At 42.7% G+C, this 25,048-nt stretch overlaps 43 non-coding genes across 43 annotated transcripts; 19 read left to right on the forward strand and 24 right to left on the reverse strand.

Moving 5' to 3' along the window:
• Positions 1-60: 60 nt before the first annotated feature.
• On the forward strand, positions 61-131 carry Trnag-gcc. The gene has a single exon. It is a non-coding gene; the product is annotated as a tRNA-Gly (tRNA).
• A 516-nt stretch (positions 132-647) lies between these two features.
• On the reverse strand, positions 648-719 carry Trnag-ucc. The gene has a single exon. It is a non-coding gene; the product is annotated as a tRNA-Gly (tRNA).
• A 916-nt stretch (positions 720-1,635) lies between these two features.
• On the reverse strand, positions 1,636-1,707 carry Trnag-ucc. The gene has a single exon. It is a non-coding gene; the product is annotated as a tRNA-Gly (tRNA).
• A 916-nt stretch (positions 1,708-2,623) lies between these two features.
• Trnag-ucc lies at positions 2,624-2,695 on the reverse strand. The gene has a single exon. It is a non-coding gene; the product is annotated as a tRNA-Gly (tRNA).
• Positions 2,696-3,024: 329 nt separating this feature from the next.
• On the forward strand, positions 3,025-3,095 carry Trnag-gcc. The gene has a single exon. It is a non-coding gene; the product is annotated as a tRNA-Gly (tRNA).
• A 516-nt stretch (positions 3,096-3,611) lies between these two features.
• Positions 3,612-3,683, reverse strand: Trnag-ucc. The gene has a single exon. It is a non-coding gene; the product is annotated as a tRNA-Gly (tRNA).
• A 329-nt stretch (positions 3,684-4,012) lies between these two features.
• Trnag-gcc lies at positions 4,013-4,083 on the forward strand. The gene has a single exon. It is a non-coding gene; the product is annotated as a tRNA-Gly (tRNA).
• A 918-nt stretch (positions 4,084-5,001) lies between these two features.
• Trnag-gcc lies at positions 5,002-5,072 on the forward strand. The gene has a single exon. It is a non-coding gene; the product is annotated as a tRNA-Gly (tRNA).
• Positions 5,073-5,588: 516 nt separating this feature from the next.
• Trnag-ucc lies at positions 5,589-5,660 on the reverse strand. The gene has a single exon. It is a non-coding gene; the product is annotated as a tRNA-Gly (tRNA).
• Positions 5,661-5,989: 329 nt separating this feature from the next.
• Positions 5,990-6,060, forward strand: Trnag-gcc. The gene has a single exon. It is a non-coding gene; the product is annotated as a tRNA-Gly (tRNA).
• Positions 6,061-6,576: 516 nt separating this feature from the next.
• Trnag-ucc lies at positions 6,577-6,648 on the reverse strand. Its single transcript has one exon. It is a non-coding gene; the product is annotated as a tRNA-Gly (tRNA).
• A 329-nt stretch (positions 6,649-6,977) lies between these two features.
• Trnag-gcc lies at positions 6,978-7,048 on the forward strand. The gene has a single exon. It is a non-coding gene; the product is annotated as a tRNA-Gly (tRNA).
• Positions 7,049-7,564: 516 nt separating this feature from the next.
• Trnag-ucc lies at positions 7,565-7,636 on the reverse strand. The gene has a single exon. It is a non-coding gene; the product is annotated as a tRNA-Gly (tRNA).
• Positions 7,637-8,553: 917 nt separating this feature from the next.
• On the reverse strand, positions 8,554-8,625 carry Trnag-ucc. The gene has a single exon. It is a non-coding gene; the product is annotated as a tRNA-Gly (tRNA).
• A 330-nt stretch (positions 8,626-8,955) lies between these two features.
• On the forward strand, positions 8,956-9,026 carry Trnag-gcc. Its single transcript has one exon. It is a non-coding gene; the product is annotated as a tRNA-Gly (tRNA).
• Positions 9,027-9,542: 516 nt separating this feature from the next.
• Positions 9,543-9,614, reverse strand: Trnag-ucc. Its single transcript has one exon. It is a non-coding gene; the product is annotated as a tRNA-Gly (tRNA).
• Positions 9,615-9,944: 330 nt separating this feature from the next.
• On the forward strand, positions 9,945-10,015 carry Trnag-gcc. The gene has a single exon. It is a non-coding gene; the product is annotated as a tRNA-Gly (tRNA).
• Positions 10,016-10,531: 516 nt separating this feature from the next.
• Positions 10,532-10,603, reverse strand: Trnag-ucc. Its single transcript has one exon. It is a non-coding gene; the product is annotated as a tRNA-Gly (tRNA).
• A 330-nt stretch (positions 10,604-10,933) lies between these two features.
• On the forward strand, positions 10,934-11,004 carry Trnag-gcc. The gene has a single exon. It is a non-coding gene; the product is annotated as a tRNA-Gly (tRNA).
• Positions 11,005-11,520: 516 nt separating this feature from the next.
• Positions 11,521-11,592, reverse strand: Trnag-ucc. Its single transcript has one exon. It is a non-coding gene; the product is annotated as a tRNA-Gly (tRNA).
• A 917-nt stretch (positions 11,593-12,509) lies between these two features.
• Positions 12,510-12,581, reverse strand: Trnag-ucc. Its single transcript has one exon. It is a non-coding gene; the product is annotated as a tRNA-Gly (tRNA).
• Positions 12,582-12,911: 330 nt separating this feature from the next.
• On the forward strand, positions 12,912-12,982 carry Trnag-gcc. Its single transcript has one exon. It is a non-coding gene; the product is annotated as a tRNA-Gly (tRNA).
• A 516-nt stretch (positions 12,983-13,498) lies between these two features.
• On the reverse strand, positions 13,499-13,570 carry Trnag-ucc. The gene has a single exon. It is a non-coding gene; the product is annotated as a tRNA-Gly (tRNA).
• A 916-nt stretch (positions 13,571-14,486) lies between these two features.
• On the reverse strand, positions 14,487-14,558 carry Trnag-ucc. The gene has a single exon. It is a non-coding gene; the product is annotated as a tRNA-Gly (tRNA).
• A 329-nt stretch (positions 14,559-14,887) lies between these two features.
• Positions 14,888-14,958, forward strand: Trnag-gcc. The gene has a single exon. It is a non-coding gene; the product is annotated as a tRNA-Gly (tRNA).
• A 516-nt stretch (positions 14,959-15,474) lies between these two features.
• Trnag-ucc lies at positions 15,475-15,546 on the reverse strand. The gene has a single exon. It is a non-coding gene; the product is annotated as a tRNA-Gly (tRNA).
• Positions 15,547-15,875: 329 nt separating this feature from the next.
• Positions 15,876-15,946, forward strand: Trnag-gcc. The gene has a single exon. It is a non-coding gene; the product is annotated as a tRNA-Gly (tRNA).
• A 516-nt stretch (positions 15,947-16,462) lies between these two features.
• On the reverse strand, positions 16,463-16,534 carry Trnag-ucc. Its single transcript has one exon. It is a non-coding gene; the product is annotated as a tRNA-Gly (tRNA).
• A 329-nt stretch (positions 16,535-16,863) lies between these two features.
• On the forward strand, positions 16,864-16,934 carry Trnag-gcc. The gene has a single exon. It is a non-coding gene; the product is annotated as a tRNA-Gly (tRNA).
• A 516-nt stretch (positions 16,935-17,450) lies between these two features.
• Trnag-ucc lies at positions 17,451-17,522 on the reverse strand. The gene has a single exon. It is a non-coding gene; the product is annotated as a tRNA-Gly (tRNA).
• Positions 17,523-18,438: 916 nt separating this feature from the next.
• On the reverse strand, positions 18,439-18,510 carry Trnag-ucc. Its single transcript has one exon. It is a non-coding gene; the product is annotated as a tRNA-Gly (tRNA).
• A 329-nt stretch (positions 18,511-18,839) lies between these two features.
• On the forward strand, positions 18,840-18,910 carry Trnag-gcc. The gene has a single exon. It is a non-coding gene; the product is annotated as a tRNA-Gly (tRNA).
• Positions 18,911-19,426: 516 nt separating this feature from the next.
• On the reverse strand, positions 19,427-19,498 carry Trnag-ucc. The gene has a single exon. It is a non-coding gene; the product is annotated as a tRNA-Gly (tRNA).
• Positions 19,499-20,414: 916 nt separating this feature from the next.
• Positions 20,415-20,486, reverse strand: Trnag-ucc. Its single transcript has one exon. It is a non-coding gene; the product is annotated as a tRNA-Gly (tRNA).
• A 329-nt stretch (positions 20,487-20,815) lies between these two features.
• Trnag-gcc lies at positions 20,816-20,886 on the forward strand. The gene has a single exon. It is a non-coding gene; the product is annotated as a tRNA-Gly (tRNA).
• Positions 20,887-21,402: 516 nt separating this feature from the next.
• On the reverse strand, positions 21,403-21,474 carry Trnag-ucc. Its single transcript has one exon. It is a non-coding gene; the product is annotated as a tRNA-Gly (tRNA).
• A 329-nt stretch (positions 21,475-21,803) lies between these two features.
• Trnag-gcc lies at positions 21,804-21,874 on the forward strand. The gene has a single exon. It is a non-coding gene; the product is annotated as a tRNA-Gly (tRNA).
• Positions 21,875-22,390: 516 nt separating this feature from the next.
• Trnag-ucc lies at positions 22,391-22,462 on the reverse strand. The gene has a single exon. It is a non-coding gene; the product is annotated as a tRNA-Gly (tRNA).
• Positions 22,463-22,791: 329 nt separating this feature from the next.
• Trnag-gcc lies at positions 22,792-22,862 on the forward strand. Its single transcript has one exon. It is a non-coding gene; the product is annotated as a tRNA-Gly (tRNA).
• Positions 22,863-23,379: 517 nt separating this feature from the next.
• Positions 23,380-23,451, reverse strand: Trnag-ucc. Its single transcript has one exon. It is a non-coding gene; the product is annotated as a tRNA-Gly (tRNA).
• Positions 23,452-23,764: 313 nt separating this feature from the next.
• On the forward strand, positions 23,765-23,835 carry Trnag-gcc. Its single transcript has one exon. It is a non-coding gene; the product is annotated as a tRNA-Gly (tRNA).
• Positions 23,836-24,352: 517 nt separating this feature from the next.
• On the reverse strand, positions 24,353-24,424 carry Trnag-ucc. Its single transcript has one exon. It is a non-coding gene; the product is annotated as a tRNA-Gly (tRNA).
• A 313-nt stretch (positions 24,425-24,737) lies between these two features.
• Positions 24,738-24,808, forward strand: Trnag-gcc. Its single transcript has one exon. It is a non-coding gene; the product is annotated as a tRNA-Gly (tRNA).
• The last annotated feature ends 240 nt before the right edge of the window (positions 24,809-25,048 follow it).

Consider the following 25,048-nt stretch of genomic DNA (forward strand, 5'->3'; position numbering starts at 1 on the left):
TTTTCAGCTTCTTTCTTGCCTAAGGAGTGAGAAGCTTAGAAACGAGGCGGTGAGTGTGAAGCATCGGTGGTCTAGTGGTAGAATACTCGCCTGCCACGCGGGTGACCCGGGTTCGATTCCCGGTCGATGCACATTGTTTTTGTGCCTCTTGCCAACAAAAGGAATAGACACTCTCAAAAAGCGCGTCTCCAGAAAGCTGTATTCAATCTGTTACGCAATGCGAATGTTGTCAGTGATGTCACGTTTCTATGACGTCGTGCCATTGTGAGGTCACAAACGGGTCCCAAAATAGTCATCTGCCCGTTGGAATGATAATATGTATGCATTTACATGACTCTATTTGAAGGACTTCTACGGGTGGGATGTGCTGCGAATTTTAGCATTGTTCTGTACATGAATCGGTGCTTATCTGCAAACTACATTGACAGTGTCGGGCTATCAATTAAGCAATAATACGGCTAGTTCTACGTTCGATTACTCACAATATTTCATTTAATAGCGTGATTGAAAAGAAATATAAAGTGTCAACAGGAATGTACACACACCAACACGGTGCGTATTCATCATTGGAGGGTGCCATTTGTACTTTTCACCGACGGACTTTGAGGTTACATTTCTCATTCCCGGTCCCTACTGAAATAAAAAGATGCGTCGGCCGGGAATCGAACCCGGATCGACTGCTTGGAAGGCAACCATGCTAACCTTTACACCACCGACGCTGTCCATGTGGTGCATAGCCGGAAAAGACAATTTAATGAATTTCTCTGATTGATTGTCCACGCCTGGAGGCACGCCTTTAAACGAAATTGCTTACGTCACAAAATGATTTTTATTTTTAAAAAAATGTTTAAATGTATTCTTGACTTGATATGCGTCACGGGTCTGCAATGTACAGTGTAGTGGAAACAAATAATTCTATTTAAATGCATATGACACTGCAGTTGCATCCATATGGAGCAAATGTATACGTCACTTGAATACTTCCTTCTTTTCAGCTTCTTTCTTGCCTAAGGAGTGAGAAGCTTAGAAACGAGGCGGTGAGTGTGAAGCATCGGTGGTCTAGTGGTAGAATACTCGCCTGCCACGCGGGTGACCCGGTTTCGATTCCCGGTCGATGCACATTGTTTTTGTGCCTCTTGCCAACAAAAGGAATAGACACTCTCAAAAAGCGCGTCTCCAGAAAGCTGTATTCAATCTGTTACGCAATGCGAATGTTGTCAGTGATGTCACGTTTCTATGACGTCGTGCCATTGTGAGGTCACAAACGGGTCCCAAAATAGTCATCTGCCCGTTGGAATGATAATATGTATGCATTTACATGACTCTATTTGAAGGACTTCTACGGGTGGGATGTGCTGCGAATTTTAGCATTGTTCTGTACATGAATCGGTGCTTATCTGCAAACTACATTGACAGTGTCGGGCTATCAATTAAGCAATAATACGGCTAGTTCTACGTTCGATTACTCACAATATTTCATTTAATAGCGTGATTGAAAAGAAATATAAAGTGTCAACAGGAATGTACACACACCAACACGGTGCGTATTCATCATTGGAGGGTGCCATTTGTACTTTTCACCGACGGACTTTGAGGTTACATTTCTCATTCCCGGTCCCTACTGAAATAAAAAGATGCGTCGGCCGGGAATCGAACCCGGATCGACTGCTTGGAAGGCAACCATGCTAACCTTTACACCACCGACGCTGTCCATGTGGTGCATAGCCGGAAAAGACAATTTAATGAATTTCTCTGATTGATTGTCCACGCCTGGAGGCACGCCTTTAAACGAAATTGCTTACGTCACAAAATGATTTTTATTTTTAAAAAAATGTTTAAATGTATTCTTGACTTGATATGCGTCACGGGTCTGCAATGTACAGTGTAGTGGAAACAAATAATTCTATTTAAATGCATATGACACTGCAGTTGCATCCATATGGAGCAAATGTATACGTCACTTGAATACTTCCTTCTTTTCAGCTTCTTTCTTGCCTAAGGAGTGAGAAGCTTAGAAACGAGGCGGTGAGTGTGAAGCATCGGTGGTCTAGTGGTAGAATACTCGCCTGCCACGCGGGTGACCCGGGTTCCATTCCCGGTCGATGCACATTGTTTTTGTGCCTCTTGCCAACAAAAGGAATAGACACTCTCAAAAAGCGCGTCTCCAGAAAGCTGTATTCAATCTGTTACGCAATGCGAATGTTGTCAGTGATGTCACGTTTCTATGACGTCGTGCCATTGTGAGGTCACAAACGGGTCCCAAAATAGTCATCTGCCCGTTGGAATGATAATATGTATGCATTTACATGACTCTATTTGAAGGACTTCTACGGGTGGGATGTGCTGCGAATTTTAGCATTGTTCTGTACACGAATCGGTGCTTATCTGCAAACTACATTGACAGTGTCGGGCTATCAATTAAGCAATAATACGGCTAGTTCTACGTTCGATTACTCACAATATTTCATTTAATAGCGTGATTGAAAAGAAATATAAAGTGTCAACAGGAATGTACACACACCAACACGGTGCGTATTCATCATTGGAGGGTGCCATTTGTACTTTTCACCGACGGACTTTGAGGTTACATTTCTCATTCCCGGTCCCTACTGAAATAAAAAGATGCGTCGGCCGGGAATCGAACCCGGATCGACTGCTTGGAAGGCAACCATGCTAACCTTTACACCACCGACGCTGTCCATGTGGTGCATAGCCGGAAAAGACAATTTAATGAATTTCTCTGATTGATTGTCCACGCCTGGAGGCACGCCTTTAAACGAAATTGCTTACGTCACAAAATGATTTTTATTTTTAAAAAAATGTTTAAATGTATTCTTGACTTGATATGCGTCACGGGTCTTCAATGTACAGTGTAGTGGAAACAAATAATTCTATTTAAATGCATATGACACTGCAGTTGCATCCATATGGAGCAAATGTATACGTCACTTGAATACTTCCTTCTTTTCAGCTTCTTTCTTGCCTAAGGAGTGAGAAGCTTAGAAACGAGGCGGTGAGTGTGAAGCATCGGTGGTCTAGTGGTAGAATACTCGCCTGCCACGCGGGTGACCCGGGTTCGATTCCCGGTCGATGCACATTGTTTTTGTGCCTCTTGCCAACAAAAGGAATAGACACTCTCAAAAAGCGCGTCTCCAGAAAGCTGTATTCAATCTGTTACGCAATGCGAATGTTGTCAGTGATGTCACGTTTCTATGACGTCGTGCCATTGTGAGGTCACAAACGGGTCCCAAAATAGTCATCTGCCCGTTGGAATGATAATATGTATGCATTTACATGACTCTATTTGAAGGACTTCTACGGGTGGGATGTGCTGCGAATTTTAGCATTGTTCTGTACATGAATCGGTGCTTATCTGCAAACTACATTGACAGTGTCGGGCTATCAATTAAGCAATAATACGGCTAGTTCTACGTTCGATTACTCACAATATTTCATTTAATAGCGTGATTGAAAAGAAATATAAAGTGTCAACAGGAATGTACACACACCAACACGGTGCGTATTCATCATTGGAGGGTGCCATTTGTACTTTTCACCGACGGACTTTGAGGTTACATTTCTCATTCCCGGTCCCTACTGAAATAAAAAGATGCGTCGGCCGGGAATCGAACCCGGATCGACTGCTTGGAAGGCAACCATGCTAACCTTTACACCACCGACGCTGTCCATGTGGTGCATAGCCGGAAAAGACAATTTAATGAATTTCTCTGATTGATTGTCCACGCCTGGAGGCACGCCTTTAAACGAAATTGCTTACGTCACAAAATGATTTTTATTTTTAAAAAAATGTTTAAATGTATTCTTGACTTGATATGCGTCACGGGTCTGCAATGTACAGTGTAGTGGAAACAAATAATTCTATTTAAATGCATATGACACTGCAGTTGCATCCATATGGAGCAAATGTATACGTCACTTGAATACTTCCTTCTTTTCAGCTTCTTTCTTGCCTAAGGAGTGAGAAGCTTAGAAACGAGGCGGTGAGTGTGAAGCATCGGTGGTCTAGTGGTAGAATACTCGCCTGCCACGCGGGTGACCCGGGTTCGATTCCCGGTCGATGCACATTGTTTTTGTGCCTCTTGCCAACAAAAGGAATAGACACTCTCAAAAAGCGCGTCTCCAGAAAGCTGTATTCAATCTGTTACGCAATGCGAATGTTGTCAGTGATGTCACGTTTCTATGACGTCGTGCCATTGTGAGGTCACAAACGGGTCCCAAAATAGTCATCTGCCCGTTGGAATGATAATATGTATGCATTTACATGACTCTATTTGAAGGACTTCTACGGGTGGGATGTGCTGCGAATTTTAGCATTGTTCTGTACATGAATCGGTGCTTATCTGCAAACTACATTGACAGTGTCGGGCTATCAATTAAGCAATAATACGGCTAGTTCTACGTTCGATTACTCACAATATTTCATTTAATAGCGTGATTGAAAAGAAATATAAAGTGTCAACAGGAATGTACACACACCAACACGGTGCGTATTCATCATTGGAGGGTGCCATTTGTACTTTTCACCGACGGACTTTGAGGTTACATTTCTCATTCCCGGTCCCTACTGAAATAAAAAGATGCGTCGGCCGGGAATCGAACCCGGATCGACTGCTTGGAAGGCAACCATGCTAACCTTTACACCGCCGACGCTGTCCATGTGGTGCATAGCCGGAAAAGACAATTTAATGAATTTCTCTGATTGATTGTCCACGCCTGGAGGCACGCCTTTAAACGAAATTGCTTACGTCACAAAATGATTTTTATTTTTAAAAAAAATGTTTAAATGTATTCTTGACTTGATATGCGTCACGGGTCTGCAATGTACAGTGTAGTGGAAACAAATAATTCTATTTAAATGCATATGACACTGCAGTTGCATCCATATGGAGCAAATGTATACGTCATTTGAATACTTCCTTCTTTTCAGCTTCTTTCTTGCCTAAGGAGTGAGAAGCTTAGAAACGAGGCGGTGAGTGTGAAGCATCGGTGGTCTAGTGGTAGAATACTCGCCTGCCACGCGGGTGACCCGGGTTCGATTCCCGGTCGATGCACATTGTTTTTGTGCCTCTTGCCAACAAAAGGAATAGACACTCTCAAAAAGCGCGTCTCCAGAAAGCTGTATTCAATCTGTTACGCAATGCGAATGTTGTCAGTGATGTCACGTTTCTATGACGTCGTGCCATTGTGAGGTCACAAACGGGTCCCAAAATAGTCATCTGCCCGTTGGAATGATAATATGTATGCATTTACATGACTCTATTTGAAGGACTTCTACGGGTGGGATGTGCTGCGAATTTTAGCATTGTTCTGTACATGAATCGGTGCTTATCTGCAAACTACATTGACAGTGTCGGGCTATCAATTAAGCAATAATACGGCTAGTTCTACGTTCGATTACTCACAATATTTCATTTAATAGCGTGATTGAAAAGAAATATAAAGTGTCAACAGGAATGTACACACACCAACACGGTGCGTATTCATCATTGGAGGGTGCCATTTGTACTTTTCACCGACGGACTTTGAGGTTACATTTCTCATTCCCGGTCCCTACTGAAATAAAAAGATGCGTCGGCCGGGAATCGAACCCGGATCGACTGCTTGGAAGGCAACCATGCTAACCTTTACACCACCGACGCTGTCCATGTGGTGCATAGCCGGAAAAGACAATTTAATGAATTTCTCTGATTGATTGTCCACGCCTGGAGGCACGCCTTTAAACGAAATTGCTTACGTCACAAAATGATTTTTATTTTTAAAAAAATGTTTAAATGTATTCTTGACTTGATATGCGTCACGGGTCTGCAATGTACAGTGTAGTGGAAACAAATAATTCTATTTAAATGCATATGACACTGCAGTTGCATCCATATGGAGCAAATGTATACGTCACTTGAATACTTCCTTCTTTTCAGCTTCTTTCTTGCCTAAGGAGTGAGAAGCTTAGAAACGAGGCGGTGAGTGTGAAGCATCGGTGGTCTAGTGGTAGAATACTCGCCTGCCACGCGGGTGACCCGGGTTCGATTCCCGGTCGATGCACATTGTTTTTGTGCCTCTTGCCAACAAAAGGAATAGACACTCTCAAAAAGCGCGTCTCCAGAAAGCTGTATTCAATCTGTTACGCAATGCGAATGTTGTCAGTGATGTCACGTTTCTATGACGTCGTGCCATTGTGAGGTCACAAACGGGTCCCAAAATAGTCATCTGCCCGTTGGAATGATAATATGTATGCATTTACATGACTCTATTTGAAGGACTTCTACGGGTGGGATGTGCTGCGAATTTTAGCATTGTTCTGTACATGAATCGGTGCTTATCTGCAAACTACATTGACAGTGTCGGGCTATCAATTAAGCAATAATACGGCTAGTTCTACGTTCGATTACTCACAATATTTCATTTAATAGCGTGATTGAAAAGAAATATAAAGTGTCAACAGGAATGTACACACACCAACACGGTGCGTATTCATCATTGGAGGGTGCCATTTGTACTTTTCACCGACGGACTTTGAGGTTACATTTCTCATTCCCGGTCCCTACTGAAATAAAAAGATGCGTCGGCCGGGAATCGAACCCGGATCGACTGCTTGGAAGGCAACCATGCTAACCTTTACACCACCGACGCTGTCCATGTGGTGCATAGCCGGAAAAGACAATTTAATGAATTTCTCTGATTGATTGTCCACGCCTGGAGGCACGCCTTTAAACGAAATTGCTTACGTCACAAAATGATTTTTATTTTTAAAAAAATGTTTAAATGTATTCTTGACTTGATATGCGTCACGGGTCTGCAATGTACAGTGTAGTGGAAACAAATAATTCTATTTAAATGCATATGACACTGCAGTTGCATCCATATGGAGCAAATGTATACGTCACTTGAATACTTCCTTCTTTTCAGCTTCTTTCTTGCCTAAGGAGTGAGAAGCTTAGAAACGAGGCGGTGAGTGTGAAGCATCGGTGGTCTAGTGGTAGAATACTCGCCTGCCACGCGGGTGACCCGGGTTCGATTCCCGGTCGATGCACATTGTTTTTGTGCCTCTTGCCAACAAAAGGAATAGACACTCTCAAAAAGCGCGTCTCCAGAAAGCTGTATTCAATCTGTTACGCAATGCGAATGTTGTCAGTGATGTCACGTTTCTATGACGTCGTGCCATTGTGAGGTCACAAACGGGTCCCAAAATAGTCATCTGCCCGTTGGAATGATAATATGTATGCATTTACATGACTCTATTTGAAGGACTTCTACGGGTGGGATGTGCTGCGAATTTTAGCATTGTTCTGTACATGAATCGGTGCTTATCTGCAAACTACATTGACAGTGTCGGGCTATCAATTAAGCAATAATACGGCTAGTTCTACGTTCGATTACTCACAATATTTCATTTAATAGCGTGATTGAAAAGAAATATAAAGTGTCAACAGGAATGTACACACACCAACACGGTGCGTATTCATCATTGGAGGGTGCCATTTGTACTTTTCACCGACGGACTTTGAGGTTACATTTCTCATTCCCGGTCCCTACTGAAATAAAAAGATGCGTCGGCCGGGAATCGAACCCGGATCGACTGCTTGGAAGGCAACCATGCTAACCTTTACACCACCGACGCTGTCCATGTGGTGCATAGCCGGAAAAGACAATTTAATGAATTTCTCTGATTGATTGTCCACGCCTGGAGGCACGCCTTTAAACGAAATTGCTTACGTCACAAAATGATTTTTATTTTTAAAAAAAATGTTTAAATGTATTCTTGACTTGATATGCGTCACGGGTCTGCAATGTACAGTGTAGTGGAAACAAATAATTCTATTTAAATGCATATGACACTGCAGTTGCATCCATATGGAGCAAATGTATACGTCACTTGAATACTTCCTTCTTTTCAGCTTCTTTCTTGCCTAAGGAGTGAGAAGCTTAGAAACGAGGCGGTGAGTGTGAAGCATCGGTGGTCTAGTGGTAGAATACTCGCCTGCCACGAGGGTGACCCGGGTTCGATTCCCGGTCGATGCACATTGTTTTTGTGCCTCTTGCCAACAAAAGGAATAGACACTCTCAAAAAGCGCGTCTCCAGAAAGCTGTATTCAATCTGTTACGCAATGCGAATGTTGTCAGTGATGTCACGTTTCTATGACGTCGTGCCATTGTGAGGTCACAAACGGGTCCCAAAATAGTCATCTGCCCGTTGGAATGATAATATGTATGCATTTACATGACTCTATTTGAAGGACTTCTACGGGTGGGATGTGCTGCGAATTTTAGCATTGTTCTGTACATGAATCGGTGCTTATCTGCAAACTACATTGACAGTGTCGGGCTATCAATTAAGCAATAATACGGCTAGTTCTACGTTCGATTACTCACAATATTTCATTTAATAGCGTGATTGAAAAGAAATATAAAGTGTCAACAGGAATGTACACACACCAACACGGTGCGTATTCATCATTGGAGGGTGCCATTTGTACTTTTCACCGACGGACTTTGAGGTTACATTTCTCATTCCCGGTCCCTACTGAAATAAAAAGATGCGTCGGCCGGGAATCGAACCCGGATCGACTGCTTGGAAGGCAACCATGCTAACCTTTACACCACCGACGCTGTCCATGTGGTGCATAGCCGGAAAAGACAATTTAATGAATTTCTCTGATTGATTGTCCACGCCTGGAGGCACGCCTTTAAACGAAATTGCTTACGTCACAAAATGATTTTTATTTTTAAAAAAAATGTTTAAATGTATTCTTGACTTGATATGCGTCACGGGTCTGCAATGTACAGTGTAGTGGAAACAAATAATTCTATTTAAATGCATATGACACTGCAGTTGCATCCATATGGAGCAAATGTATACGTCACTTGAATACTTCCTTCTTTTCAGCTTCTTTCTTGCCTAAGGAGTGAGAAGCTTAGAAACGAGGCGGTGAGTGTGAAGCATCGGTGGTCTAGTGGTAGAATACTCGCCTGCCACGCGGGTGACCCGGGTTCGATTCCCGGTCGATGCACATTGTTTTTGTGCCTCTTGCCAACAAAAGGAATAGACACTCTCAAAAAGCGCGTCTCCAGAAAGCTGTATTCAATCTGTTACGCAATGCGAATGTTGTCAGTGATGTCACGTTTCTATGACGTCGTGCCATTGTGAGGTCACAAACGGGTCCCAAAATAGTCATCTGCCCGTTGGAATGATAATATGTATGCATTTACATGACTCTATTTGAAGGACTTCTACGGGTGGGATGTGCTGCGAATTTTAGCATTGTTCTGTACATGAATCGGTGCTTATCTGCAAACTACATTGACAGTGTCGGGCTATCAATTAAGCAATAATACGGCTAGTTCTACGTTCGATTACTCACAATATTTCATTTAATAGCGTGATTGAAAAGAAATATAAAGTGTCAACAGGAATGTACACACACCAACACGGTGCGTATTCATCATTGGAGGGTGCCATTTGTACTTTTCACCGACGGACTTTGAGGTTACATTTCTCATTCCCGGTCCCTACTGAAATAAAAAGATGCGTCGGCCGGGAATCGAACCCGGATCGACTGCTTGGAAGGCAACCATGCTAACCTTTACACCACCGACGCTGTCCATGTGGTGCATAGCCGGAAAAGACAATTTAATGAATTTCTCTGATTGATTGTCCACGCCTGGAGGCACGCCTTTAAACGAAATTGCTTACGTCACAAAATGATTTTTATTTTTAAAAAAAATGTTTAAATGTATTCTTGACTTGATATGCGTCACGGGTCTGCAATGTACAGTGTAGTGGAAACAAATAATTCTATTTAAATGCATATGACACTGCAGTTGCATCCATATGGAGCAAATGTATACGTCACTTGAATACTTCCTTCTTTTCAGCTTCTTTCTTGCCTAAGGAGTGAGAAGCTTAGAAACGAGGCGGTGAGTGTGAAGCATCGGTGGTCTAGTGGTAGAATACTCGCCTGCCACGCGGGTGACCCGGGTTCGATTCCCGGTCGATGCACATTGTTTTTGTGCCTCTTGCCAACAAAAGGAATAGACACTCTCAAAAAGCGCGTCTCCAGAAAGCTGTATTCAATCTGTTACGCAATGCGAATGTTGTCAGTGATGTCACGTTTCTATGACGTCGTGCCATTGTGAGGTCACAAACGGGTCCCAAAATAGTCATCTGCCCGTTGGAATGATAATATGTATGCATTTACATGACTCTATTTGAAGGACTTCTACGGGTGGGATGTGCTGCGAATTTTAGCATTGTTCTGTACATGAATCGGTGCTTATCTGCAAACTACATTGACAGTGTCGGGCTATCAATTAAGCAATAATACGGCTAGTTCTACGTTCGATTACTCACAATATTTCATTTAATAGCGTGATTGAAAAGAAATATAAAGTGTCAACAGGAATGTACACACACCAACACGGTGCGTATTCATCATTGGAGGGTGCCATTTGTACTTTTCACCGACGGACTTTGAGGTTACATTTCTCATTCCCGGTCCCTACTGAAATAAAAAGATGCGTCGGCCGGGAATCGAACCCGGATCGACTGCTTGGAAGGCAACCATGCTAACCTTTACACCACCGACGCTGTCCATGTGGTGCATAGCCGGAAAAGACAATTTAATGAATTTCTCTGATTGATTGTCCACGCCTGGAGGCACGCCTTTAAACGAAATTGCTTACGTCACAAAATGATTTTTATTTTTAAAAAAAATGTTTAAATGTATTCTTGACTTGATATGCGTCACGGGTCTGCAATGTACAGTGTAGTGGAAACAAATAATTCTATTTAAATGCATATGACACTGCAGTTGCATCCATATGGAGCAAATGTATACGTCACTTGAATACTTCCTTCTTTTCAGCTTCTTTCTTGCCTAAGGAGTGAGAAGCTTAGAAACGAGGCGGTGAGTGTGAAGCATCGGTGGTCTAGTGGTAGAATACTCGCCTGCCACGCGGGTGACCCGGGTTCGATTCCCGGTCGATGCACATTGTTTTTGTGCCTCTTGCCAACAAAAGGAATAGACACTCTCAAAAAGCGCGTCTCCAGAAAGCTGTATTCAATCTGTTACGCAATGCGAATGTTGTCAGTGATGTCACGTTTCTATGACGTCGTGCCATTGTGAGGTCACAAACGGGTCCCAAAATAGTCATCTGCCCGTTGGAATGATAATATGTATGCATTTACATGACTCTATTTGAAGGACTTCTACGGGTGGGATGTGCTGCGAATTTTAGCATTGTTCTGTACATGAATCGGTGCTTATCTGCAAACTACATTGACAGTGTCGGGCTATCAATTAAGCAATAATACGGCTAGTTCTACGTTCGATTACTCACAATATTTCATTTAATAGCGTGATTGAAAAGAAATATAAAGTGTCAACAGGAATGTACACACACCAACACGGTGCGTATTCATCATTGGAGGGTGCCATTTGTACTTTTCACCGACGGACTTTGAGGTTACATTTCTCATTCCCGGTCCCTACTGAAATAAAAAGATGCGTCGGCCGGGAATCGAACCCGGATCGACTGCTTGGAAGGCAACCATGCTAACCTTTACACCACCGACGCTGTCCATGTGGTGCATAGCCGGAAAAGACAATTTAATGAATTTCTCTGATTGATTGTCCACGCCTGGAGGCACGCCTTTAAACGAAATTGCTTACGTCACAAAATGATTTTTATTTTTAAAAAAAATGTTTAAATGTATTCTTGACTTGATATGCGTCACGGGTCTGCAATGTACAGTGTAGTGGAAACAAATAATTCTATTTAAATGCATATGACACTGCAGTTGCATCCATATGGAGCAAATGTATACGTCACTTGAATACTTCCTTCTTTTCAGCTTCTTTCTTGCCTAAGGAGTGAGAAGCTTAGAAACGAGGCGGTGAGTGTGAAGCATCGGTGGTCTAGTGGTAGAATACTCGCCTGCCACGCGGGTGACCCTGGTTCGATTCCCGGTCGATGCACATTGTTTTTGTGCCTCTTGCCAACAAAAGGAATAGACACTCTCAAAAAGCGCGTCTCCAGAAAGCTGTATTCAATCTGTTACGCAATGCGAATGTTGTCAGTGATGTCACGTTTCTATGACGTCGTGCCATTGTGAGGTCACAAACGGGTCCCAAAATAGTCATCTGCCCGTTGGAATGATAATATGTATGCATTTACATGACTCTATTTGAAGGACTTCTACGGGTGGGATGTGCTGCGAATTTTAGCATTGTTCTGTACATGAATCGGTGCTTATCTGCAAACTACATTGACAGTGTCGGGCTATCAATTAAGCAATAATACAGCTAGTTCTACGTTCGATTACTCACAATATTTCATTTAATAGCGTGATTGAAAAGAAATATAAAGTGTCAACAGGAATGTACACACACCAACACGGTGCGTATTCATCATTGGAGGGTGCCATTTGTACTTTTCACCGACGGACTTTGAGGTTACATTTCTCATTCCCGGTCCCTACTGAAATAAAAAGATGCGTCGGCCGGGAATCGAACCCGGATCGACTGCTTGGAAGGCAACCATGCTAACCTTTACACCACCGACGCTGTCCATGTGGTGCATAGCCGGAAAAGACAATTTAATGAATTTCTCTGATTGATTGTCCACGCCTGGAGGCACGCCTTTAAACGAAATTGCTTACGTCACAAAATGATTTTTATTTTTAAAAAAAATGTTTAAATGTATTCTTGACTTGATATGCGTCACGGGTCTGCAATGTACAGTGTAGTGGAAACAAATAATTCTATTTAAATGCATATGACACTGCAGTTGCATCCATATGGAGCAAATGTATACGTCACTTGAATACTTCCTTCTTTTCAGCTTCTTTCTTGCCTAAGGAGTGAGAAGCTTAGAAACGAGGCGGTGAGTGTGAAGCATCGGTGGTCTAGTGGTAGAATACTCGCCTGCCACGCGGGTGACCCGGGTTCGATTCCCGGTCGATGCACATTGTTTTTGTGCCTCTTGCCAACAAAAGGAATAGACACTCTCAAAAAGCGCGTCTCCAGAAAGCTGTATTCAATCTGTTACGCAATGCGAATGTTGTCAGTGATGTCACGTTTCTATGACGTCGTGCCATTGTGAGGTCACAAACGGGTCCCAAAATAGTCATCTGCCCGTTGGAATGATAATATGTATGCATTTACATGACTCTATTTGAAGGACTTCTACGGGTGGGATGTGCTGCGAATTTTAGCATTGTTCTGTACATGAATCGGTGCTTATCTGCAAACTACATTGACAGTGTCGGGCTATCAATTAAGCAATAATACGGCTAGTTCTACGTTCGATTACTCACAATATTTCATTTAATAGCGTGATTGAAAAGAAATATAAAGTGTCAACAGGAATGTACACACACCAACACGGTGCGTATTCATCATTGGAGGGTGCCATTTGTACTTTTCACCGACGGACTTTGAGGTTACATTTCTCATTCCCGGTCCCTACTGAAATAAAAAGATGCGTCGGCCGGGAATCGAACCCGGATCGACTGCTTGGAAGGCAACCATGCTAACCTTTACACCACCGACGCTGTCCATGTGGTGCATAGCCGGAAAAGACAATTTAATGAATTTCTCTGATTGATTGTCCACGCCTGGAGGCACGCCTTTAAACGAAATTGCTTACGTCACAAAATGATTTTTATTTTTAAAAAAATGTTTAAATGTATTCTTGACTTGATATGCGTCACGGGTCTGCAATGTACAGTGTAGTGGAAACAAATAATTCTATTTAAATGCATATGACACTGCAGTTGCATCCATATGGAGCAAATGTATACGTCACTTGAATACTTCCTTCTTTTCAGCTTCTTTCTTGCCTAAGGAGTGAGAAGCTTAGAAACGAGGCGGTGAGTGTGAAGCATCGGTGGTCTAGTGGTAGAATACTCGCCTGCCACGCGGGTGACCCTGGTTCGATTCCCGGTCGATGCACATTGTTTTTGTGCCTCTTGCCAACAAAAGGAATAGACACTCTCAAAAAGCGCGTCTCCAGAAAGCCGTATTCAATCTGTTACGCAATGCGAATGTTGTCAGTGATGTCACGTTTCTATGACGTCGTGCCATTGTGAGGTCACAAACGGGTCCCAAAATAGTCATCTGCCCGTTGGAATGATAATATGTATGCATTTACATGACTCTATTTGAAGGACTTCTACGGGTGGGATGTGCTGCGAATTTTAGCATTGTTCTGTACATGAATCGGTGCTTATCTGCAAACTACATTGACAGTGTCGGGCTATCAATTAAGCAATAATACGGCTAGTTCTACGTTCGATTACTCACAATATTTCATTTAATAGCGTGATTGAAAAGAAATATAAAGTGTCAACAGGAATGTACACACACCAACACGGTGCGTATTCATCATTGGAGGGTGCCATTTGTACTTTTCACCGACGGACTTTGAGGTTACATTTCTCATTCCCGGTCCCTACTGAAATAAAAAGATGCGTCGCCCGGGAATCGAACCCGGATCGACTGCTTGGAAGGCAACCATGCTAACCTTTACACCACCGACGCTGTCCATGTGGTGCATAGCCGGAAAAGACAATTTAATGAATTTCTCTGATTGATTGTCCACGCCTGGAGGCACGCCTTTAAACGAAATTGCTTACGTCACAAAATGATTTTTATTTTTAAAAAAATGTTTAAATGTATTCTTGACTTGATATGCGTCACGGGTCTGCAATGTACAGTGTAGTGGAAACAAATAATTCTATTTAAATGCATATGACACTGCAGTTGCATCCATATGGAGCAAATGTATACGTCACTTGAATACTTCCTTCTTTTCAGCTTCTTTCTTGCCTAAGGAGTGAGAAGCTTAGAAACGAGGCGGTGAGTGTGAAGCATCGGTGGTCTAGTGGTAGAATACTCGCCTGCCACGCGGGTGACCCGGGTTCGATTCCCGGTCGATGCACATTGTTTTTGTGCCTCTTGCCAACAAAAGGAATAGACACTCTCAAAAAGCGCGTCTCCAGAAAGCTGTATTCAATCTGTTACGCAATGCGAATGTTGTCAGTGATGTCACGTTTCTATGACGTCGTGCCATTGTGAGGTCACAAACGGGTCCCAAAATAGTCATCTGCCCGTTGGAATGATAATATGTATGCATTTACATGACTCTATTTGAAGGACTTCTACGGGTGGGATGTGCTGCGAATTTTAGCATTGTTCTGTACATGAATCGGTGCTTATCTGCAAACTACATTGACAGTGTCGGGCTATCAATTAAGCAATAATACGGCTAGTTCTACGTTCGATTACTCACAATATTTCATTTAATAGCGTGATTGAAAAGAAATATAAAGTGTCAACAGGAATGTACACACACCAACACGGTGCGTATTCATCATTGGAGGGTGCCATTTGTACTTTTCACCGACGGACTTTGAGGTTACATTTCTCATTCCCGGTCCCTACTGAAATAAAAAGATGCGTCGCCCGGGAATCGAACCCGGATCGACTGCTTGGAAGGCAACCATGCTAACCTTTACACCACCGACGCTGTCCATGTGGTGCATAGCCGGAAAAGACAATTTAATGAATTTCTCTGATTGATTGTCCACGCCTGGAGGCACGCCTTTAAACGAAATTGCTTACGTCACAAAATGATTTTTATTTTTAAAAAAATGTTTAAATGTATTCTTGACTTGATATGCGTCACGGGTCTGCAATGTACAGTGTAGTGGAAACAAATAATTCTATTTAAATGCATATGACACTGCAGTTGCATCCATATGGAGCAAATGTATACGTCACTTGAATACTTCCTTCTTTTCAGCTTCTTTCTTGCCTAAGGAGTGAGAAGCTTAGAAACGAGGCGGTGAGTGTGAAGCATCGGTGGTCTAGTGGTAGAATACTCGCCTGCCACGCGGGTGACCCGGGTTCGATTCCCGGTCGATGCACATTGTTTTTGTGCCTCTTGCCAACAAAAGGAATAGACACTCTCAAAAAGCGCGTCTCCAGAAAGCTGTATTCAATCTGTTACGCAATGCGAATGTTGTCAGTGATGTCACGTTTCTATGACGTCGTGCCATTGTGAGGTCACAAACGGGTCCCAAAATAGTCATCTGCCCGTTGGAATGATAATATGTATGCATTTACATGACTCTATTTGAAGGACTTCTACGGGTGGGATGTGCTGCGAATTTTAGCATTGTTCTGTACATGAATCGGTGCTCATCTGCAAACTACATTGACAGTGTCGGGCTATCAATTAAGCAATAATACGGCTAGTTCTACGTTCGATTACTCACAATATTTCATTTAATAGCGTGATTGAAAAGAAATATAAAGTGTCAACAGGAATGTACACACACCAACACGGTGCGTATTCATCATTGGAGGGTGCCATTTGTACTTTTCACCGACGGACTTTGAGGTTACATTTCTCATTCCCGGTCCCTACTGAAATAAAAAGATGCGTCGGCCGGGAATCGAACCCGGATCGACTGCTTGGAAGGCAACCATGCTAACCTTTACACCACCGACGCTGTCCATGTGGTGCATAGCCGGAAAAGACAATTAAATGAATTTCTCTGATTGATTGTCCACGCCTGGAGGCACGCCTTTAAACGAAATTGGTTACGTCACAAAATGATTTTTATTTTTTTAAAAATGTTTAAATGTATTCTTGACTTGATATGCGTCACGGGTCTGCAATGTACAGTGTAGTGGAAACAAATAATTCTATTTAAATGCATATGACACTGCAGTTGCATCCATATGGAGCAAATGTATACGTCACTTGAATACTTCCTTCTTTTCAGCTTCTTTCTTGCCTAAGGAGTGAGAAGCTTAGAAACGAGGCGGTGAGTGTGAAGCATCGGTGGTCTAGTGGTAGAATACTCGCCTGCCACGCGGGTGACCCGGGTTCGATTCCCGGTCGATGCACATTGTTTTTGTGCCTCTTGCCAACAAAAGGAATAGACACTCTCAAAAAGCGCGTCTCCAGAAAGCTGTATTCAATCTGTTACGCAATGCGAATGTTGTCAGTGATGTCACGTTTCTATGACGTCGTGCCATTGTGAGGTCACAAACGGGTCCCAAAATAGTCATCTGCCCGTTGGAATGATAATATGTATGCATTTACATGACTCTATTTGAAGGACTTCTACGGGTGGGATGTGCTGCGAATTTTAGCATTGTTCTGTACATGAATCGGTGCTTATCTGCAAACTACATTGACAGTGTCGGGCTATCAATTAAGCAATAATACGGCTAGTTCTACGTTCGATTACTCACAATATTTCATTTAATAGCGTGATTGAAAAGAAATATAAAGTGTCAACAGGAATGTACACACACCAACACGGTGCGTATTCATCATTGGAGGGTGCCATTTGTACTTTTCACCGACGGACTTTGAGGTTACATTTCTCATTCCCGGTCCCTACTGAAATAAAAAGATGCGTCGGCCGGGAATCGAACCCGGATCGACTGCTTGGAAGGCAACCATGCTAACCTTTACACCACCGACGCTGTCCATGTGGTGCATAGCCGGAAAAGACAATTTAATGAATTTCTCTGATTGATTGTCCACGCCTGGAGGCACGCCTTTAAACGAAATTGCTTACGTCACAAAATGATTTTTATTTTTAAAAAAATGTTTAAATGTATTCTTGACTTGATATGCGTCACGGGTCTGCAATGTACAGTGTAGTGGAAACAAATAATTCTATTTAAATGCATATGACACTGCAGTTGCATCCATATGGAGCAAATGTATACGTCACTTGAATACTTCCTTCTTTTCAGCTTCTTTCTTGCCTAAGGAGTGAGAAGCTTAGAAACGAGGCGGTGAGTGTGAAGCATCGGTGGTCTAGTGGTAGAATACTCGCCTGCCACGCGGGTGACCCTGGTTCGATTCCCGGTCGATGCACATTGTTTTTGTGCCTCTTGCCAACAAAAGGAATAGACACTCTCAAAAAGCGCGTCTCCAGAAAGCTGTATTCAATCTGTTACGCAATGCGAATGTTGTCAGTGATGTCACGTTTCTATGACGTCGTGCCATTGTGAGGTCACAAACGGGTCCCAAAATAGTCATCTGCCCGTTGGAATGATAATATGTATGCATTTACATGACTCTATTTGAAGGACTTCTACGGGTGGGATGTGCTGCGAATTTTAGCATTGTTCTGTACATGAATCGGTGCTTATCTGCAAACTACATTGACAGTGTCGGGCTATCAATTAAGCAATAATACGGCTAGTTCTACGTTCGATTACTCACAATATTTCATTTAATAGCGTGATTGAAAAGAAATATAAAGTGTCAACAGGAATGTACACACACCAACACGGTGCGTATTCATCATTGGAGGGTGCCATTTGTACTTTTCACCGACGGACTTTGAGGTTACATTTCTCATTCCCGGTCCCTACTGAAATAAAAAGATGCGTCGCCCGGGAATCGAACCCGGATCGACTGCTTGGAAGGCAACCATGCTAACCTTTACACCACCGACGCTGTCCATGTGGTGCATAGCCGGAAAAGACAATTTAATGAATTTCTCTGATTGATTGTCCACGCCTGGAGGCACGCCTTTAAACGAAATTGCTTACGTCACAAAATGATTTTTATTTTTAAAAAAATGTTTAAATGTATTCTTGACTTGATATGCGTCACGGGTCTGCAATGTACAGTGTAGTGGAAACAAATAATTCTATTTAAATGCATATGACACTGCAGTTGCATCCATATGGAGCAAATGTATACGTCACTTGAATACTTCCTTCTTTTCAGCTTCTTTCTTGCCTAAGGAGTGAGAAGCTTAGAAACGAGGCGGTGAGTGTGAAGCATCGGTGGTCTAGTGGTAGAATACTCGCCTGCCACGCGGGTGACCCGGGTTCGATTCCCGGTCGATGCACATTGTTTTTGTGCCTCTTGCCAACAAAAGGAATAGACACTCTCAAAAAGCGCGTCTCCAGAAAGCTGTATTCAATCTGTTACGCAATGCGAATGTTGTCAGTGATGTCACGTTTCTATGACGTCGTGCCATTGTGAGGTCACAAACGGGTCCCAAAATAGTCATCTGCCCGTTGGAATGATAATATGTATGCATTTACATGACTCTATTTGAAGGACTTCTACGGGTGGGATGTGCTGCGAATTTTAGCATTGTTCTGTACATGAATCGGTGCTTATCTGCAAACTACATTGACAGTGTCGGGCTATCAATTAAGCAATAATACGGCTAGTTCTACGTTCGATTACTCACAATATTTCATTTAATAGCGTGATTGAAAAGAAATATAAAGTGTCAACAGGAATGTACACACACCAACACGGTGCGTATTCATCATTGGAGGGTGCCATTTGTACTTTTCACCGACGGACTTTGAGGTTACATTTCTCATTCCCGGTCCCTACTGAAATAAAAAGATGCGTCGGCCGGGAATCGAACCCGGATCGACTGCTTGGAAGGCAACCATGCTAACCTTTACACCACCGACGCTGTCCATGTGGTGCATAGCCGGAAAAGACAATTTAATGAATTTCTCTGATTGATTGTCCACGCCTGGAGGCACGCCTTTAAACGAAATTGCTTACGTCACAAAATGATTTTTATTTTTAAAAAAATGTTTAAATGTATTCTTGACTTGATATGCGTCACGGGTCTGCAATGTACAGTGTAGTGGAAACAAATAATTCTATTTAAATGCATATGACACTGCAGTTGCATCCATATGGAGCAAATGTATACGTCACTTGAATACTTCCTTCTTTTCAGCTTCTTTCTTGCCTAAGGAGTGAGAAGCTTAGAAACGAGGCGGTGAGTGTGAAGCATCGGTGGTCTAGTGGTAGAATACTCGCCTGCCACGCGGGTGACCCTGGTTCGATTCCCGGTCGATGCACATTGTTTTTGTGCCTCTTGCCAACAAAAGGAATAGACACTCTCAAAAAGCGCGTCTCCAGAAAGCTGTATTCAATCTGTTACGCAATGCGAATGTTGTCAGTGATGTCACGTTTCTATGACGTCGTGCCATTGTGAGGTCACAAACGGGTCCCAAAATAGTCATCTGCCCGTTGGAATGATAATATGTATGCATTTACATGACTCTATTTGAAGGACTTCTACGGGTGGGATGTGCTGCGAATTTTAGCATTGTTCTGTACATGAATCGGTGCTTATCTGCAAACTACATTGACAGTGTCGGGCTATCAATTAAGCAATAATACGGCTAGTTCTACGTTCGATTACTCACAATATTTCATTTAATAGCGTGATTGAAAAGAAATATAAAGTGTCAACAGGAATGTACACACACCAACACGGTGCGTATTCATCATTGGAGGGTGCCATTTGTACTTTTCACCGACGGACTTTGAGGTTACATTTCTCATTCCCGGTCCCTACTGAAATAAAAAGATGCGTCGGCCGGGAATCGAACCCGGATCGACTGCTTGGAAGGCAACCATGCTAACCTTTACACCACCGACGCTGTCCATGTGGTGCATAGCCGGAAAAGACAATTTAATGAATTTCTCTGATTGATTGTCCACGCCTGGAGGCACGCCTTTAAACGAAATTGCTTACGTCACAAAATGATTTTTATTTTTAAAAAAATGTTTAAATGTATTCTTGACTTGATATGCGTCACGGGTCTGCAATGTACAGTGTAGTGGAAACAAATAATTCTATTTAAATGCATATGACACTGCAGTTGCATCCATATGGAGCAAATGTATACGTCACTTGAATACTTCCTTCTTTTCAGCTTCTTTCTTGCCTAAGGAGTGAGAAGCTTAGAAACGAGGCGGTGAGTGTGAAGCATCGGTGGTCTAGTGGTAGAATACTCGCCTGCCACGCGGGTGACCCGGGTTCGATTCCCGGTCGATGCACATTGTTTTTGTGCCTCTTGCCAACAAAAGGAATAGACACTCTCAAAAAGCGCGTCTCCAGAAAGCTGTATTCAATCTGTTACGCAATGCGAATGTTGTCAGTGATGTCACGTTTCTATGACGTCGTGCCATTGTGAGGTCACAAACGGGTCCCAAAATAGTCATCTGCCCGTTGGAATGATAATATGTATGCATTTACATGACTCTATTTGAAGGACTTCTACGGGTGGGATGTGCTGCGAATTTTAGCATTGTTCTGTACATGAATCGGTGCTTATCTGCAAACTACATTGACAGTGTCGGGCTATCAATTAAGCAATAATACGGCTAGTTCTACGTTCGATTACTCACAATATTTCATTTAATAGCGTGATTGAAAAGAAATATAAAGTGTCAACAGGAATGTACACACACCAACACGGTGCGTATTCATCATTGGAGGGTGCCATTTGTACTTTTCACCGACGGACTTTGAGGTTACATTTCTCATTCCCGGTCCCTACTGAAATAAAAAGATGCGTCGGCCGGGAATCGAACCCGGATCGACTGCTTGGAAGGCAACCATGCTAACCTTTACACCACCGACGCTGTCCATGTGGTGCATAGCCGGAAAAGACAATTTAATGAATTTCTCTGATTGATTGTCCACGCCTGGAGGCACGCCTTTAAACGAAATTGCTTACGTCACAAAATGATTTTTATTTTTAAAAAAATGTTTAAATGTATTCTTGACTTGATATGCGTCACGGGTCTGCAATGTACAGTGTAGTGGAAACAAATAATTCTATTTAAATGCATATGACACTGCAGTTGCATCCATATGGAGCAAATGTATACGTCACTTGAATACTTCCTTCTTTTCAGCTTCTTTCTTGCCTAAGGAGTGAGAAGCTTAGAAACGAGGCGGTGAGTGTGAAGCATCGGTGGTCTAGTGGTAGAATACTCGCCTGCCACGCGGGTGACCCGGGTTCGATTCCCGGTCGATGCACATTGTTTTTGTGCCTCTTGCCAACAAAAGGAATAGACACTCTCAAAAAGCGCGTCTCCAGAAAGCTGTATTCAATCTGTTACGCAATGCGAATGTTGTCAGTGATGTCACGTTTCTATGACGTCGTGCCATTGTGAGGTCACAAACGGGTCCCAAAATAGTCATCTGCCCGTTGGAATGATAATATGTATGCATTTACATGACTCTATTTGAAGGACTTCTACGGGTGGGATGTGCTGCGAATTTTAGCATTGTTCTGTACATGAATCGGTGCTTATCTGCAAACTACATTGACAGTGTCGGGCTATCAATTAAGCAATAATACGGCTAGTTCTACGTTCGATTACTCACAATATTTCATTTAATAGCGTGATTGAAAAGAAATATAAAGTGTCAACAGGAATGTACACACACCAACACGGTGCGTATTCATCATTGGAGGGTGCCATTTGTACTTTTCACCGACGGACTTTGAGGTTACATTTCTCATTCCCGGTCCCTACTGAAATAAAAAGATGCGTCGGCCGGGAATCGAACCCGGATCGACTGCTTGGAAGGCAACCATGCTAACCTTTACACCACCGACGCTGTCCATGTGGTGCATAGCCGGAAAAGACAATTTAATGAATTTCTCTGATTGATTGTCCACGCCTGGAGGCACGCCTTTAAACGAAATTGCTTACGTCACAAAATGATTTTTATTTTTAAAAAAATGTTTAAATGTATTCTTGACTTGATATGCGTCACGGGTCTGCAATGTACAGTGTAGTGGAAACAAATAATTCTATTTAAATGCATATGACACTGCAGTTGCATCCATATGGAGCAAATGTATACGTCACTTGAATACTTCCTTCTTTTCAGCTTCTTTCTTGCCTAAGGAGTGAGAAGCTTAGAAACGAGGCGGTGAGTGTGAAGCATCGGTGGTCTAGTGGTAGAATACTCGCCTGCCACGCGGGTGACCCGGGTTCGATTCCCGGTCGATGCACATTGTTTTTGTGCCTCTTGCCAACAAAAGGAATAGACACTCTCAAAAAGCGCGTCTCCAGAAAGCTGTATTCAATCTGTTACGCAATGCGAATGTTGTCAGTGATGTCACGTTTCTATGACGTCGTGCCATTGTGAGGTCACAAACGGGTCCCAAAATAGTCATCTGCCCGTTGGAATGATAATATGTATGCATTTACATGACTCTATTTGAAGGACTTCTACGGGTGGGATGTGCTGCGAATTTTAGCATTGTTCTGTACATGAATCGGTGCTTATCTGCAAACTACATTGACAGTGTCGGGCTATCAATTAAGCAATAATACGGCTAGTTCTACGTTCGATTACTCACAATATTTCATTTAATAGCGTGATTGAAAAGAAATATAAAGTGTCAACAGGAATGTACACACACCAACACGGTGCGTATTCATCATTGGAGGGTGCCATTTGTACTTTTCACCGACGGACTTTGAGGTTACATTTCTCATTCCCGGTCCCTTACTGAAATAAAAAGATGCGTCGGCCGGGAATCGAACCCGGATCGACTGCTTGGAAGGCAACCATGCTAACCTTTACACCACCGACGCTGTCCATGTGGTGCATAGCCGGAAAAGACAATTTAATGAATTTCTCTGATTGATTGTCCACGCCTGGAGGCACGCCTTTAAACGAAATTGCTTACGTCACAAAATGATTTTTATTTTTAAAAAAATGTTTAAATGTATTCTTGACTTGATATGCGTCACGGGTCTGCAATGTACAGTGTAGTGGAAACAAATAATTCTATTTAAATGCATATGACACTGCAGTTGCATCCATATGGAGCAAATGTATACGTCACTTGAATACTTCCTTCTTTTCAGCTTCTTTCTTGCTTAGAAACGAGGCGGTGAGTGTGAAGCATCGGTGGTCTAGTGGTAGAATACTCGCCTGCCACGCGGGTGACCCGGGTTCGATTCCCGGTCGATGCACATTGTTTTTGTGCCTCTTGCCAACAAAAGGAATAGACACTCTCAAAAAGCGCGTCTCCAGAAAGCTGTATTCAATCTGTTACGCAATGCGAATGTTGTCAGTGATGTCACGTTTCTATGACGTCGTGCCATTGTGAGGTCACAAACGGGTCCCAAAATAGTCATCTGCCCGTTGGAATGATAATATGTATGCATTTACATGACTCTATTTGAAGGACTTCTACGGGTGGGATGTGCTGCGAATTTTAGCATTGTTCTGTACATGAATCGGTGCTTATCTGCAAACTACATTGACAGTGTCGGGCTATCAATTAAGCAATAATACGGCTAGTTCTACGTTCGATTACTCACAATATTTCATTTAATAGCGTGATTGAAAAGAAATATAAAGTGTCAACAGGAATGTACACACACCAACACGGTGCGTATTCATCATTGGAGGGTGCCATTTGTACTTTTCACCGACGGACTTTGAGGTTACATTTCTCATTCCCGGTCCCTTACTGAAATAAAAAGATGCGTCGGCCGGGAATCGAACCCGGATCGACTGCTTGGAAGGCAACCATGCTAACCTTTACACCACCGACGCTGTCCATGTGGTGCATAGCCGGAAAAGACAATTTAATGAATTTCTCTGATTGATTGTCCACGCCTGGAGGCACGCCTTTAAACGAAATTGCTTACGTCACAAAATGATTTTTATTTTTAAAAAAATGTTTAAATGTATTCTTGACTTGATATGCGTCACGGGTCTGCAATGTACAGTGTAGTGGAAACAAATAATTCTATTTAAATGCATATGACACTGCAGTTGCATCCATATGGAGCAAATGTATACGTCACTTGAATACTTCCTTCTTTTCAGCTTCTTTCTTGCTTAGAAACGAGGCGGTGAGTGTGAAGCATCGGTGGTCTAGTGGTAGAATACTCGCCTGCCACGCGGGTGACCCGGGTTCGATTCCCGGTCGATGCACATTGTTTTTGTGCCTCTTGCCAACAAAAGGAATAGACACTCTCAAAAAGCGCGTCTCCAGAAAGCTGTATTCAATCTGTTACGCAATGCGAATGTTGTCAGTGATGTCACGTTTCTATGACGTCGTGCCATTGTGAGGTCACAAACGGGTCCCAAAATAGTCATCTGCCCGTTGGAATGATAATATGTATGCATTTACATGACTCTATTTGAAGGACTTCTACGGGTGGGATGTGCTGC

The sequence above is a fragment of the Haliotis rufescens genome, unplaced genomic scaffold (genome assembly GCF_023055435.1).
Source record: "Haliotis rufescens isolate VD_foot unplaced genomic scaffold, xgHalRufe1.0.p SCAF_5, whole genome shotgun sequence".
Taxonomy (NCBI): domain Eukaryota; kingdom Metazoa; phylum Mollusca; class Gastropoda; order Lepetellida; family Haliotidae; genus Haliotis; species Haliotis rufescens.